Consider the following 17,627-nt stretch of genomic DNA (forward strand, 5'->3'; position numbering starts at 1 on the left):
TGGGGAGGTAAGGTAGGAAGAGAGGGGAGGGTGGAAGAGCTGAATTTATTTATTTCTTCATTATTTATTTATTTATTTATTTATGTTACTTTCAATCTACCTATCTCTTTCTCCTTTGTATTTTGTTGTCTCAAGTTCTTCTGTTGAGTATTTAAAAAAAAACAAATATGGTTTAAAACAATTGTACAATAGTCTGTCCCGAGCTTGAGCAGACTAACTTGTAGTGCTGAGAGGAGGACTGCAGCAGTAATGAAGCAAGCTGAAACCTTTTACTTTGCAATCAGTTTAAGTCTGTCTCTGCAATTTCTAATGAGCCCTGAAAGCCAGAGAAACCTCAAAAAAGCAAATTGCATTGTTTATTCATATTAAAGCATAACTCTAAGTCTTTATTTAGGACATGTAAATTATTGTACCTCACAATGGAATATGGTATTCAAGGTTCATGTAAATCGTTTGCTGTGTGTAACGCTCCCTCACTGTCCCCTGTCAAGTGAAATTATTCCTTGATTGGGATTAGTCTGTTCAAGAAGGTGAATGCACATTAGTGCTCTGAAATGGTGTGAATTTAGAGCCTACCAGCAGCTCCCTACTTAATCTTCACATGTACACTATTAGCACATGGATTAAGTCAACGATTTTTCTTTGGAAGTTTCCTCATACTTTGAGGTCCTAAGAGATGCTGTGCGTGGAGTTAGCGTGAGGCAGAGAGCATGCTGCTGAAGGGTGTTCTGTCATGTCTAAACACACAGGTTACAAGAATCAACAGCTTTGCACAAAATGCTTCTGAACAGTAACCTGAGCACAGTGATAATGTCTTCAAGAGGAGCAGACAGCTAACACGTCCTTGATATTCAAGAATATGGACCATTTCAAGAAATTGTGTCCCTTCAGCTGTTACTCATGGCTTTATGTCTATGGGTTTTTCCTATAGCAGTAAGCAGTCATGTGAGCACTCCTTCGGCAAGTGTAAAGGTTAAAATAGATTGCTTACTTTAACTGTCATTACTCAAAAGATGCATAATTGTTTTTTCTGTTAGTGTGAGGCATATCCACTCCACTCCATTTCTGATTACATCCGTGACAGTTACAGATGCTCCTGTGGATAGCTTTCAACATAACAGTTCTTTGCATTTTCATGGCCTGATGCCTCCTTCCAATCTCAAAGCTCTCAAAAGATCTTATGAGTCCTCTGAATGATACTGCTCTATCATTATCTCTGTTTGAAAAATGGAGAAGCTGAGTCTGGAAAGTATTATGCAACTTGCTTAAGCAGATGCACAGCAAATACATACTGAGCAGAGACTTGACATTAGTTCCCTGATATTTTCCCTTGATCTCAAAAGCCCGAAACATGAAACAAATGAGAAGAAATCTTTAAACTTTTTTTGAGTATTAAAAAAAAATCCTAGATTTTTTTCTTCCAATTCTTTTTCTTTTTTTCATGTTCCACTACATTTTTCTTCTAATTCTTTTTCTTTTCTTCATGTTCCACTACAGTTCCCAGTTTCAGCTAAGTCTGACAGCACTGGGCATAGTAATAATGTGTTCAAGAGGAGTAGAGGGCACTGACAGGTCCTTGAGATTCAAATTGGATCATTTCAGGAAATCATGCCCCTTCAGCTCCCTTCAGGAGTACTGCTGTGCAAGTTTGGGATATTCCCTTGCCACTACAAGCATTCAGGGCGTGTTCCTTAAAAACATGTAAATATTTCTATATTGAGCAGCAAACCAAATGCGTGACTAGCAATGTCTAAAAAGATTAACTACACATGCAATTTTGCAGGTATTCCTTGCCCAGAGGCACACCTATATGACCAAATCAATGTTTGGCAAAGAGGCACTGGGCTCACCTAAGAGAACAATCATTTAACCACCTTTGCCTTTGCTGCATTAATCCTCGACGCCCAGTGGTGAAGCTGTGGAGACACAGTCCCACCACTGAGGTCCAAGACAGTATCTGCTTCGTGCTCTGCCACACATGACACTTCATTCCTTGCAGTTACAGTCCTGATCCATGACACTTGATTCTGGACAGGGGCAATGCAGACATCTGATCCTTTGTGCTTGATCTCTGACACTGGATCTCCATTAGGAAAATTGCTGGTATCTGATCTGCCTGATCACAGCTACTTGATATATGGTGATGTTCCCCATTGTGGCATGTTTACCACTGAAAGTAAATTTGAAACAGCTAGTACAGCAAAACCGAAGAATTGAAGGATATGGCTGTACTCTGCCACAGATACTGTGTCTGAAACATGATGTTAAGAAACTGTATATTTTTAAGGAAAATAGCAAGAAATAGTAGTGCAGGGGTAAACGGAGAAAAGAAAGAAGAAATATTTAAAAAATCTGCGCAGATCCCAACAGTTACATCTGTTGTCAGAGCTTCATGCTCTGCCTTAACTCTCTATGCTGGGTTCAGTGCAGACTAGCGTTTAAAACAAAACCAAAAATAGCTATCCTTAGCTTCATGTAAGATCATCTTTTTACATCAAATTCAGTTGATTCTGTTTCACAATAAGTTTACTTAGGTTTGGTCAGTAGGTTTCCAGAAGCTAACAAAACCTTTGACTAAGCAAGTTGGTTGAAATTAGTTTGCAAAGAAATTTATAATCTGGCACTGTGCATAAGGTTTTCAGTTTCATTGTAATTGTTCTGTAGCCCTGAAGAGAGGGCTACAATAAGCAAAACTGCACTGAAATGAAAAATAGACATGCTTCATTGCAGTAGGGTTGCAAGCATTGCTTTGCCTTCTTCCCCAGTTAATTTTATTTGGAAGTAGCACATCCTCATGTGTCCATCAAAGTCTTCTGTTTTCATGAGCCTTCATTTTCCAACACATTCCAGTGTTTTGTTTCAAAACTCTTTGGTTAGCTCCAGTGACAACTATTTTTAATTCTCACACTGGATCATATGAATTGGTCAGGGAATAGAGACTTGCGCTCCTGGTAATCACAATTCATTTTCCATAGTGTCAGATGAAAAATTTAGGTTAACAAAAAAAAAAAGCAGCAGTCACGAAACTGAATCTCACAGGCAGAAAGGTGAGTGAGGTCACGGTAAGTCTTCCAAATGTTTCCAAGTGCAGGCAGGATGGGAGAGAAGCCAAAGAGCCTGAAATCTTCCATGCTGTTAGGCAGGGCAGACCTAGAAGTAATGAGTATCATCTCCACTATGTTCTAGTGGCAGAAATAAAGGATTACAAGCAATTAAGCAGAGTTTTTCATATGAATATTCTGGATTTAGAAGTCAGCCAGCATCCCAGCTGCAGGTGGCTAGTAGCAGTATCTAAAATCAGGGAACATGAGGTGAGATTCTTTCCCAGTGAGACCCTCTTAGCTTCAGACGGTCAGACAGCAGCCCATGGCCAGGAGTTACAGCTTCACTGTTGCCACTATTGAAGCTATCCTTTGTAATTTTGTCCAGGGACTTTTTATCTGTCCATTTATCCAATCACCCCCACAATATCCTGTGGCAGTAAGCTCCACAAGTAATTCGTGTGAGAATCTGTTGTTTCTCATTCGAAACTGATGTGTGATATTTGTGTTAATGTCTCCATCCACTTGCACTGGGAGAAATGGCAGTTAGCCATTCCCCATTCATCTTGTCACAGCAATCATGATTTTCTAGAGCAATGATACTACTTACAGGCATATGTCTGACTTTTCCGTGAGTACTGAGATTAAGGCAAAAGCATTAGTTAGAAACAGCATAGTTCTTTTAAAAATACAAAAAGAAAAAAAAGAGCAAGTGAGAGAGAAAGGAATGAACTGTTTTATGAGACCATAAAACCAGCTGAGCAGACTAACAAGAAACCAAACAACATGGCCTAATTGCAAAGTGAGATTGCTATGTGAAATTGCCCTACCTTTCCAAAGAATGTGGAATCTTTTCCAGCTCATGAAAATTGCCTTTCCAAAAAGTGAAAGTCAGATATTTTGAGAGGAATAATCCCTTTTGCAATGCTCATCCATGTTGCGTAGGCAGAGTGAGGAAATAATTTGTGATTTCTGATCAGTCCTCATATATTTCATACCCTTAGGAGAAGGTCTAATCCATGACTTCTGCTGATGCCACTTCTCCAGCCAACATTGATGAGAGATACATTGATAGGAGTCATCATGAAAATACCATCTGCCATGTCTTCTTGCAAAATCAAACTTAGTGTTTTGAGACGAGAATAGGCTGGCTTATTGTTCTGTCTCATTAGAGCCTACCCTGACAGTGCAGAATGAGCAAGGTTACAGGACTGGCTTTTCCCCAGGTCAAGGGCAGACATAATTTAAATGATGCTGAAAGCCATAGTTCAAGTTTCTGTGATGATGACAGACTGTTTTCTAAGAATAGTTGTAACCATTTTTGAAGTGGGCACGAAAGGTAAGATTAGTCTTCTCTGCCCATAGCCTTTGAAAAATTAGGTGTCTAAATCAAAGCTGGTCTCCTATAGTCAAAAGGCAGAGCAGTACCACTGAGGACACTTCTTCCCATTTGTCTTCCATTGTAACATGGGGTTGTCCTGTAGACATCGCTCACTTTTTCTCTCCCTTGAGTGTAGAGGATGCCTACCTTAGGCTAAACAACTTTTAGATGACTAGAGTTAGATTTATGGTTTTTAGAGGTTCTGTAACTTCATTTTCCTTGAATTTATGTCCAGCTTTAAGCAGTGTAATAGTACTAATTGTTGGCTATTCTGCTGAGGAGAGGAAAGCCAGACAGGAGTATCAGTAGGGCTATATCTACGTATGCTTTCCCTTCAAATAGGAAAGAGAAAAAGGGTGTGACTTGTATCTGCAATCCCAAAGGTATGACAGAGTTTAAAAGAAAAAAAGGTTTATAACATAAGCTTCCACCAGCTGCATGAAGTAAGAAGGGACCATTTTGACCCTCCACTCTGCCCTTCCACAGGGCAGAGGCCATGGAAATCAGCCAGGCGGTTTCTGTATAGAGCCCAAAAACCTGTGATCAAATTAGAGTGAGTAACATTAATGGAGTTCCCTAAATAGAAGAAGTGAGCAGATGAGGATAGGTCACGGAAAGAGAGGAGAGGGCCTTTGAGGTAAGAGGAGAATTTGTTTCATAACAAGACTGCTCTTCTCATGTTTCCCTGTCCTAGAAGCAGAGTCACCAGACACTCGGGAATCCAGATCTGATCTTTCATTAAGTTAAATACAACAAACTTATTCTAAGCAACGTTCTGTTTACATTTTTTAAATACAAACTAGGTAACAATTTAGCTTGAAAACACATCAAGAAATGCAAGAGATCTGGCTCCTAGAGAATATTAGCTTTCTTACATTGCATAGCTATAATGTTTCTTAATCCTACTGTTTTTTTCAAATCAGAGTTTAGTTTCCTATTTATGAGGTTTTAGTAAATGCAATACTACTGCATAACACAGGATGTTCACTGTGAACAGCCGTACAATGCAGCAAGAGTCCTAACACATCTGTTCCCTGTTTCTTTGCATTTTAACAATGCAAAGTTAGAGATAGCCTATAGTCCTCCTTACACAGAAGCACAGGGAAGTTACAGGTGCAAGAAGACCATGCTAAACATTGTCATCCCATTTCTGTTCTCATAGGATAAGAAATCCAGTTAGCAATTGGGCCAACTACATGGGTCTGACAGGAAAGGTAAGGGTACAAACTCTTCACCTGTCTTCCCTTTTGCTGGGCAAGTTTCTAGGAGAGCACTGAGGATCTCCTGAGGGCAGTGCTTGCTCTGAACACCTGCTTCACTAAGAAACTAGGCCTGTTTACCAGTGCATGCAGCTGGTGTCCTGCCTCAGTTGCTTAGAGGATGACTGCTCTTCTTTTCAGCTTCTGAAGGGTTCCCATTCCTATAACATAGTAGCGCAGCTGTCTTCACATGAATGTTCAAGCAGGCACTTCAGAATTTCATCAGCAAGTATGGACAGCTGGCAAAACTTTTTCCCAAAGGCTTTTCACAGAGCGGTCATAAACACTTCTGGATGCACATAATGATATCAGACAGTGAAGCACACTGAATCATGACTACTCTCAGCAAAGGTTGCCTTGCACCTGTTCTGGCCGCCTGTGTAGAAGTTCCTTCCTGAATGGCTCATACTTCAGTTCTGGTGTCTTTAGCTTAAAATCCTCCTCATAAAACTAATGCTGAATCCTGCAGCATGGACTTAGCAAAGGATTAAAGCCTCCACTTCAGTAGCCTGCAGGTGTGCACTGTGACTGAATTTTAATTTGGAGCAAGTGACAACAGGAAAGCACAATATGTCCATTTTGGCAAAGAAGTGATACAACTGCTGAGCTCGAGTAGGCAGATCGAGTCCATTGGTTTTGTTCTTGTGGTTTAGCCCCAGCCAGCAACTAAGCACCATGCAGCTGCTGGTACTCACTGAGGAAAAAATATATGGCTTTAGACAATTGTGAGCTAGTTTAAGCTATTCCTAAGCCATTCTCTTAACACAAGGCCTTCGTTCCAGACTCTAGTTTAATAACACTGACTACTAGAGTTCTTCAAAGTCTAATGAAAGACTGCCTCACACTTTCTGGAAGAAGAAAAAAAAGAGAAAACTCTGGTAGTTGCATGAAATCAGGGGTTTAAGAGGTAGGACTGCAATTGTGTAAATGATACAATGTGGTAGGGAGGTGAGGCTTCTCGGCAGGCAGAGTAGCACTAATAAAATATTTTTTTTCCTAAAAAGAAAAAAAAAAAAAGTAATTCCTCAGTATTTACAGGCTGAAACATGCCGTTTCAGCAGTGGAATATTAATCAATCAGTAATGTCAGACGCCGTTTTATTTAGCCAACTTCTGTAACACTGGTGTACTTTATTGTTTATTCAAACTGCAGACTTATCCAGTGTTACATGTTGATAAAATTTCTATGAAAAGAAACTTCTGTCTGGGAAAAGCTACAGCTGGCCAAAGGAAGCGCTTTTGCTTAGCCAGTTGGCCCAAAGGCCAAGCACTTCAAATCTTACATGATTTTACTTAGCCTGCATATTAAGGTAGGGAAATAGTGTTTCAGTTATAGGTGCTGTAATCCAGCTATGTGTCTTTTGGGTCATTGTGCTCATCAGATGCCCAGACTGACCTCTGAAAGCAGTTTCCCTGCAGCATTTCTATGAAATAAAAACAGCTCATCTTCTTTACGGAACGATGCAGCTGTTATTTTATTCCTGGCGTGCCTTAACAAACACTGCTTCCCAAGAAAAGCACTGGGAAGTCAAAAAATGGCAAATGTGCAGCCTCAAAGTTTCTCCTCCAGTTCTTATGGACTATCCTAACATCTGGTCACATACTACTTTTTTCTGGATGCTCCTGAATGGTAAACAGGAGCCTGTTCACAACTGGATTCTCAGGGCATTTGTTTCTTCCCACTGAGTGCATCCTTCCTTGTGTTACTCACTCCGCTCCATTTAAACAGGTTCTTTACCAATTCTAGACTGCCTGAAGGGTGTCATAGAGAAGTGAAGGCACTGGAGAAAAGATGTCAGTGTTCAGGGTTGCATCTGCCAGTGCCACTGCAGGCTCTTGAAGGTGAGAGAAGCATCTGCAAGGTAAATCCTGCCCAGACTCTTTGCATTTGCAAGGAGAGTCCTCCCTGGACTCGATGGCCTCCAGGAAAGCAAGCTCCATGCAGCTTGCATGTAGCTATGAAAAGACTCTATGAAATCTCTGGTGTAAGAGCCTTAGAAGTTGGTGAGGTCTGAGGGGTTTTTTATTTGGTTAGCAAAGGCAGGTAATTGTCAGCAAGAGTCCTCTCCCCAGCTTTTGTGTAAGTGGTGATAACAATATATTTAGCACACACAAAACATCTTTTTAAATTTCTTTTTCTCTTGGTAATAATTTAATTTGAAATTTCTCACAATGTTAAGGCCAAGACTGATTTTCATTTTTGAAAGTTTCAGGTTGAACTATTAAAGATTGACAAAGTAAAACAAAAAGGCTTTGTTATAGAAGATATTTGGTGAATCTCAACTTGTTTTATATATTAATGTCCTGCCAGCTACCATAGCACCTTTTAGATCTCATCAGGTAATTGAAAATTGAAGTGCCACACAGGCACTTGCAATGGCTGTTGATATTGTTTATTTCCCAAATGTCTTTGCTTGGGCACTGAATGTGGCTAATGTTTACAGCCAGGTGGCCAGGCATCTGGAATGATCATTTAGTTGAAATATGTGGGGGTTAAAGGAGAAAAAAATAGGTGGTGATTGCAATGACTTTCAAAGTTCAGCTATAATGCTGAGAACTTGCCATGTTTCATTTTGGAATGAATGCTCTAGGGGGAGGAAAGAAGACATGTAGCTAAAAGGCATTTCTGTTGCTGAGAATATCCACCAATGCAAAATGGTATTAGCATGTGCACCCATGGCAGGACAGGAAGACCGGCAGAAAGATTTCTGTGACCTTTATTTACCTCATGTACATTCATTCTGTCATGTGAAATTGAGCAGAATGGGCTATTTGTATTGGTATAAAACAAACAGATCAAAGGGGAGAAAAACTGTAATACTTAACTTCCTGGATTTTAGGGCTTTTCAATATAGCTCAGAAGTTAAATTTTATGTAACACCCTTCCTTTGAATTCTTCAGACCTAAAGCATAAAGGTATGCTATGGAAACTTGCCAGGCGCAAGTTACAATCTATTAAAATATCAACAAATATTCACCAGAATTAGCTAACCCTACAAATAAAATCAGCTGAAATTACCCTTTCCCTGAAAACACTGGTCTTCAGTATATGCCTCATGGTGCTTTCCCTTCTTCTTCTACACAGTCTTGGATTCTGACATTCATGCTGAATACAAATGTGCCATTTATTTCACTTTTTTTGACAGTAGACTTTCAAGAAGAAGAAGAGATGGGTGAAGGTATTTTCTGCATGCAGCTTTTCATGCTGATTTACTTAGTTAAAGTCTGTTTAATTCCAACTCTGGTTGCAGTCATACTGGTAAAAAAATGTTTGCTTCAGCAGAGCCTGCCTGGATAAATAAGCAATGCCCTGGCTTACCTACAGAATGAGTGGATTCCTGGGTTTGGTGCAGTGCCTTTGCAGTGGAGCAGGATAAAATAATTACTTAGTGAGTATATGATACAGAAATAGGCTAATAGTAGTTGTGGAGAGTGTTTACTGGTATTTAAAAAAAACCAAACAAGCAAAAATCCCCAAGCCTTCCTTCCCACTTCTGCATAGCCTCGCAGTAGAAGGCAGCAGGGAACAAACGACCACAAGTGAAAATGAATCTGTAGTAATTCAGCAGAAGAGCACGACATTCCCCTTGTTGCCATGCTGGGACCTTCACTAGCCTGAGTGTTGTTATCTTTGTGGTGTTCTTACAGCAGACAAAATAGGTTAACTCATAATGAATCCAAAGGTAATTGCCTTTGCTTTTTAATGGTGAGTTTCATAAAGCTAGCTGATTACAGAGTCACAGCCTGAGACACACATGCATCTCGACTGCTCTTTCTATTGATACTGCCTGTTGAGTGGGTAGCCACCACAGAGGATGTCCACTGTTTCTGACCAGGGCTCTGATACCATGGGCTGGACAGTAGGTAAGTTTTACAGCTTGAAGGAAGCTGAGCTATCAGTATGTTTTTTCTGGAGAAGACAATACATCCTTTGAAAAACTTCTACCTCCCAACAGGCCGGGAAGCTTTGGGGCTCTTCTCCACAGCTCTTTTAGAGATCTTTTAATCAATACAGTTTCCCTTTCTCACTGAAATTACATTTACTGTATTTTTAGTATGTTCTGATGGAGCGAAAGGTGTTACTTACATCCAATTTTCCATATAACCACTTCTGATGACTGTCCCTTTCAAGTCTTTTCAGCCTATCCATCCTGAATTAACTTTTTTGTAAGAAAAGGCCTTTTGTGGTTTATAAATTTTAATACAGGATGCTAGCTGCCAGAAAGTTTTGGATTGCAACCAAAGATTTTAACCAGTCTACCCAACAGATGAAATGAGGTACAGCTCCTGCTGCACCTGGAGACAGTACTTCTTTCATTGCTCTGTTTCAGAATTATGACACCTCTGCTTTAGCCTCAGAAAGTCAGGAATTTTCCTTTAAACAGGCTTCCTGGAAATAGAGTTTAGGCTATTAATGGGTAATTTATCACACAGTATTTTTCAGCCTTAAGAAACTCTGGGGTTTGAGGTTTGTTGTGATTTTAGTACAGTAAATGGGGGACAGCTAAGCAGAGGTGAGACTCTTGATGTGATATCTTGATAGCAGGAGATGATGATAGTGGAGACTAGCCGTCAGTGAAAGAACATCGTGCACTTTGATGGTCAAGCGCTTTGAACTTCAGCTTCAGCTGTTAAGCAGACAGATACTGATTATGGTGGCTTTATGTGCTGTGCAGTTCTTACTCACCCAAAGAAACCCATTAACAGTTGGACTCCATGAGTGAGTAAGTTATCCTTGACCTGCATAAATGCTGCAGTGTGCAACTTACAGGGGATTATCTCTCCTGTGCAAATGCTTTTCCACGGGCGAGATCTGCAGGGCTCCAGAGTACAAGGAGTATCACCTTCAGAACATGGATAGTGTCTGCCATTATAATTTTAATCTTCAAAGATCTAGATATTTTCTACAGAGATAAAGCTCAATTAACTTTTTTTTTCCCCTGCAAAAAGTGGTCATATGAACGCTTACAGAGACGCACAAAATTGGAAAGTGGCAGTATATCTAAAAGGCCAGTATATGGCGCCTGCAGATTGACCACTGATTTGTAACCGGGATCTCTCTGTAGTTTGTTTAAGGACCTTGCTCTCATCATTTATCACTAAGGCATCTCCAGGATACTTAGTTACCAGGGTCATTATAGTAAAGGAAGTCAGAATTCATAATTAATTAACAGATCGTAGAGTAGTTATATGCAGAGAGCCCTGTGGAGCAGTAAATTCCCTAGTCCTACCTCATGAAGTTCGGTGCCAGACTTTTCTTGCTGTATACTCCTGCCCTGTATAAAGCTGTTTCCTTTTCTGACCGTAAGCAGAGTTCCAGACTAGTGTTTTGGGCAGGCCCCAGGGGAGCCATAAAGGTATATCACTTATGACTGTATGTCACTTAATCTTAGGCATGCAGTTATTTCAGCCCCCACAGTGAAAGAGTCCAACATGACTGCTGATTGTAGAAATGTATCATTTTGGATAAATTCCCTGATCCATGTTGATGTATCTTTTTTTGATTGGGAAAAGTGGGAGGGAGGGGGGAAGAGAATGTTTTTTTCTGTTCTACCATAATGGACATCTGTGAACTTTCAGTAAACAGCATGACTTTCTCAATACGGTCATAGCTTTCATGCTTGCTTTCTAATCTGTTTCAGATCTGAGCAGCTGTAAGTTTATATTGTTTCTCAGGGAGCTGTTGTATAGTAGAGAAAGAGCAGACATACTTTAGCTCTCACTTGTGCACTACTGTGTACAGTGTTTTCTCTGCTTTGTGACTAGCATATAGCAATTTTTTAATGTTTTAGAGAGTGGCTGTCCTGTACCCCGAAGTCTTAAAGTTGTTTCTTCTTTGAGGCTTATTGAGATTTGACTCTTACTGAGTTTTTTACATAAATATTCTGTAAATGATATAAAGGTCTTCTTCAAAACACCTTATTTGCAAATGATTAAAGGAGGCAGCCTCCTTTGCTAGGGATGTCTACAGTTTATGACCAGTGTCACAATGAGGAAAAACAGAAAGACATGATTTATCTGTAAAACATGATTGACAATTCAGTTATAAAAGATATTATTGAAATTTCTCTGCTAGGTCCTACGGGCTGTCCAGCCACAAAATGTGCATCTCAATGGCCAATCAGAGAAAAAAATCTGCTTCTTTCTTGATCAGAGTTTCAGAAAAAGATTTAGTTGTAAAATAAAAAATCTTATTTGTAAAAGATAAAACATTAGAATACAGAATTTGAACTAAAACTTCATAAAAGTCAGTTAACATATGTTCCCTGCCCTTTCTTAATTTATGACTGAGTTTTCATTAAGTGGATGATTACAGATCAACCGTAGGATAGAAGCTGAAGACAAGAGGTGGTCAAGATTGCTGGAGAGAGTTAATTTTTAAGAAAGGAAAACGAACATGGAAGTTCCACATATATAGGGCAGGGATATATAAGGCACAAAATAGACACTGAAAGGAAGAAAAATAAATGAAAGGTCAGCAGAAAAGTAAGAGAGTGATTTTAATTTAAGTAACTAAAATACAAAAAAGTAGATAATTTATTATCTGAGCTTCCAAAAAGTTGACTCCTGCTTTATGTTTATGAATTGATGTTTTTCTTTTATCTGTCATGAGATTTTATTTTAGGGATTTCAGCAATTTTTTTAATAGAAGGGGAAATCAGTATGTTCAAAGGAAAGACAAATCCTACATTGTTTTCTGGGAGATACAACATAACATGTTGACTTGTACCATTTTCACAAAGGAATTTATTATATGTCCATACACATACTATCTTTGATTTCTTTTCATATAGGAAAGCAACTTCTTCAGAAAAATATTCAAGAAAAAATTTTCCCATTTTTTCTCAATACTGATCACTTCTAGAAAATTGTAATATATTCTTGTGTGCAATATAACTATACACTTGAGAGAATGCTGAGAGGGAGATGCAATAATAAACTTCCCATGCGTAAAAGGCATCTGCAAAAAATAAGAGAATAAAGTGTTCTTGTCATCTGTGGATAAGACAAGAAGAAATTAACTTCAATTGCACCAAGTGAAATTTAGATTATGCTTTAGGAAAACTCTGTAACAGAGAAAATTGTCAGCACTGCATCAGGTTGCTTAGAGAAGTTACGGAAGCTCCAGCACTGGGAATTTTTAAAAATAAGCTGAATGAATGAGACAAACTTTCATACAAGTTTAAGAACTGTGTTTGCTCCATTTTGTCTTTTAGCTGCATAAGGACAGCTGACTTTCCTCCAGCTCTTCCCACTATTTTTGTAATAAATGTGCAGAAAGATTCAGTATGGATATAACTTGAAATATATCATGCCCTATCCACTTTTACTTAGATTGCATAAAATTTCATGTAATGCATCTCTGAGTGATCGAGGGAGGTTGTTTTCTAACATCTTTTTTTTTCAAAGGTGGAGGTCACAGTGGCCTGGTCTAAATGACTGCTTTTAAGTCAGAGCTAATTGTTCACACTTACCGCCCTTAATATATACCCTATGCAAACCTGATCCTTGCAGGACGTAGATACAGAAATGTCAGGAGAACATATGCTACTTACACATACAAGTGAGCAATAGCTGGAATGTGGAGCATGCATCATACACGTGCTGCAAGCTCATGCATGGCAGGCAGCCCCATGTTATTTCTGGGGGAAAGATACCCCGAGCCTCCACAATAGTAAAATATCAAGCCGGACTTGGGAGTTTTGGAGGTATCTTGTCTAGAATGGCTTGAGATTGACGAACATCGTACTGTGTTCTCCAGATAAGGTTCAGTGATAGCAGTCTTCCACGAAATGCAGCATATCCCAGTACATGGCTTACCGCACAAGAAAGTTGGAATAAGACTACAACTCAAACATTTCCACTTGTGCTCTTGTCTATAACGTTTGATGCCAGAGGCCATAAATTTATGAGGTGCTCTGTCTGGGCCCTTAATGGTTAGGAAATATGAAGAACTGAACTGAATTGAAAAGACTTTGAAAAAAGGAAGAAATTTTTGATAATGAGGGTGGTGAAACACTGGCACAGGTTGCCCAGAGAGGTGGTAGATGCCCCGTCCCCAGAAACATTCCAGGTCAGGTTGGACGGGGCTCTGAGCAACCTGATCTAGTTGAAGTTGTCCCTGCTTATTGCAGGGGGGTTGGACTAGATGGCCTTAAAAGGTCCCTTCCAACCCAAAGATTCTATGACTCAGGCTAAAAAAGTGGGGAGGGAGAGGAAAACTCCTTTTAATGTGGGTCTAGCAGACGAATATAAGGTAAGGCAGGGTAGTTAACATCTCAGCAGTATGAGCAGAGGACCAAGAGTTGGTGAAAATTAAGTGAACAACTTTTTTAAACAGAAAGCAGGCTTTCTTTGCACTGATAAGTTGTCACATGAAATTAAAAAAGCGAGTATTACCCCTTTTTACTGATAAGAGACTGTTTGGATATTTTGGACTACGGTAATTTTTTTAAAGATGTTTTTCTCTAATACCTACGAGACTGACATTCAAATTTTGTGGAACTTGAGGTCCTCCTGTCCTTCACAGGCTTTGGGTCAGAACGTGCTAAAGGCTTGGGCTGAGCATCTCTGAAACGGAGGTTTGCTGTTCAGAAGCAGACAGCTGACAGAGCAGGGGTGGCAAACAGACTTCTCTGTGATAAATTCCTAAAGCAAGCCAGCTTTCCATATTTGTGTGTGCAGAGAAAATAACACTGACCACAGTTTGAGTTCAAGACAGAAAGCAAAAGGAAGACTTTACTTCTTTAGTCTGTCCCATCTTCACCTTTAGCCCCTTTATCTATATCTGTACATATCTATGTTTTATCACACCTTTTACAGACTCATTTTATCGTGTCTGCAGACATGTTAAAAATGTGAAAGTCACAGTAGCATCATCTTATCTGTTGCTACTTTTTGCTATTTCTTCCAAATTTTAGGTGCCTGTATACTTTGAAAATTACACATGCTGCATTAAGGCGTTTTTCAACTAAACTTGAAATAATAAAGAAATACAGGTTAATTTTTTATATAAAAGCCACTTAAGAGAATTTGACATCAATTGAGCAGCAATTGGATGGAATGAGTAAAACTCTTTTGGCAGATTATTAAATACCATCCATTTTCACAGTCGATCAGTGCTATATTATGTAGTGCAGGTGTCTGTTACACCTGTGTGCAAAAATTCCCGGGGTTCAGTGTCAGCCTTTGGGCTGATACTGTTACTGCCATGGTGCAGTGGCCTAGTGTTAATATTCTGAAACGTAATATTAGGCATATGGGGAATTGTGTCATCTTCAAAACTAGTGGAATTATTTTCTTTCTACAGTATTTCTGTCAGTTGTGTTTCTTTGTTTTCAGTTCATGAGAACTGCTGCAGCTCATACCCTTAATGTCCAACAGACTTTTTAACAGTTTTGGTGCTAGGCAAATCCAATGACCAGTCATCACTAAAATTTGAGATGGAAATAAGAAAGCTGTTATATGGCCTTATTTTGTGCATTAATGATAGGTAGAGTTGCTAAGAGATTCTTTCAGTGACTAGGAAAAGTGCATTCAGGTATTTGGCTATTAAAAATATCTCAAAATTATTTACATATAATACTACTGTATTTAATAAAGTAGCTGAGGTAATAAACCACCCCACAAAGAAAGAAATCTTCAAATACTTTAAATAATATTATTTCTTACGGAAGACTTTCCCTTAAGTAATTAATTCTCACTGGACTCTTGAAAGGTATCTGAATAGGTAAGATTATTTCCAGTTTACAGAGCAAGAGGCAAGGATCACAGCTTCCCAGCTGCGAAGAACTTACTGGCAAGATCTTTCTGAGCCCAGAAAACAAGTCGATGCTAGCTTTCTTTCATTTATTCCTCTTTTCTAGCCACTACACAGCAGTTCTCTCTTCCAGTTCACTTCAGCTTCAGACAGAACTACTAACCCATACTGATGAGGTTTTAATGAAGCATTTTTATAGTTTGCTTTCTACGGTTTGAAAGTGTGGCATTTTTGTATGTCATGGCATAATATTAAATCAATAGGACTTTACAGATGATACTTGATAATAGGATCTTACCTCACAGAGCTTAAAATTTTTATTAGTATTTATAGTATTGGTTTGAGGTATTTCACATAACATTTCCCTGGGTAACTGTTAGGAGAGATTTAAATGTTTAACATATGTGGCTGTGTGCACTAATATAACACATGATTTTACCATTACTATCTGTATGTCCTTTTTTTTTGCTTTTTAATAATTTCCTTGCTTTTACAAAATAATGTTAATTTTGGAGAGGATCATTGTGGCTGACGGGCTTTGCCTATGAAATCCCTCACAGCAGGAGTCCTAGCTGGATGGGTGGCAAGGTCTAATAAACCTTTAACCTATTTTTTTTGTGTGCAGGAGGTGTAGGGGACAGTGGGGAAGCTCACTGTGAACTCCTGCAGGGATGTCTCATCCAGGATAAATTGCTCTTCAAACCTGGCCATTTTACAGACATGCAAACACCTCTCCTAGAATTTTGTGTCTTAACAGGGGCTTCTGCAGATGTGAAACTGTCAGGAGGGTTTAGTTTATGTTTCTAACAGAGATGAATGGAAGAAGGCAAAGGGGTTCTTTGCTGGAACTGTCACGATATTCTTTGCTTTGGTATTCTTTTCTTTTCTTAACTGCTGTCCTGTATATTATTCTTTCCATGAAATAGGGATCCCTAAACTCCCTGTCTTTTTTTTTTTTTTTCCTCCTATCCTGTTTCCTATTTTAAAATTATTTAACCTTCTTAATCTGCTCAGTGAATATGCTATGCACAATAACACATGGTGACCACCTCTTGGAAATGCCTGTTATGTGAAGAAGAGATTTCAATCCATGTTTTAGGGTCATGCATGGACGCAGTTCACCCTTTACTCACAGTAGCACACTGCTCTCAGAAGGTGATAAATGTACCTAGGAACTTTTTTCCTTTATTAACCTGTGGTAACTGGAGAACGAGCTCATGAATTAGCTTATCAACACTGACTACATGTTGATTCATAAATGACTGTGTGAGAATGCCTTTGGAACTTTTGAAAACTTCAGACATGATTGACTCCAAAAGACATCTTTGTCACCTAAAAATAAAGATAAGGCCTTTCATATTCGTCTTTTAGTGAACAGATGCAGTTTTGAAATGCTATTTAGTATGCTAGATATTCAGAACTCGCTATGTTCTTTACCTGATTATCCCTCACGCTCCCCATTTAAAGGATGGAGAAACTGACGTTGGCAAAAGAAATAATTCACAAAAGAAGCTCTTGATCCTTTGAGTAGAGCAGCAGTCTGGCTGTTTTACAACCAGCTGGATGACTTTACATGTTGATTTCTAGAAGAAGTATGGCACAAGTGCAGATTGACCTATGTGTGGTCAATCTATGACAGTCATTTGTCCAAGGTAGCCTTTTCTTTGTATTTCAGAGGCAGCCTTTCTCCATCAAGGTGATCTATACTGATTTTCTTCTTGCTCATGTGGAATATAGTTGATGTGAGATGAGAAGTTCTGGTTTTCTTCTTTCTGTTTAATTCTCTTTTTAATTTTTTAACCAACATGAAAAATGTTCAGAAATTGAGACCTATGCATAGAGGAATCCTGTTCCCAGTCATAATGTTTCTTCTTTGTCCAATGTTGTCTTTCTGAAAGAAATTAAGGCTTTTTGCAAAAGCAAAACTTAAACTCTTTGAGTTATGAATACTAATCACTTGTTTTGAGACATCTACTGGCAGTCAAACAAAGCAAAGAACTGAGTCTTTCTATCAGATGTTGTATTTTGGAATTTGTATGACCAGATTGTAATAAAACATAAGAGCCTCTTCATTTGTGGCAAATTAGTACAGTCTCGATAAATACAGAAGTAAATTAAGATATTGGCCATGAAGAGAATTGCTTGTGTATAAAGAGCTAGCTATGTGGTAGCTGCAGCATAGGGGAA

The sequence above is a fragment of the Phaethon aethereus genome (genome assembly GCF_964289735.1).
Source record: "Phaethon aethereus genome assembly, chromosome: 2".
Taxonomy (NCBI): Eukaryota; Metazoa; Chordata; class Aves; order Phaethontiformes; family Phaethontidae; genus Phaethon; species Phaethon aethereus.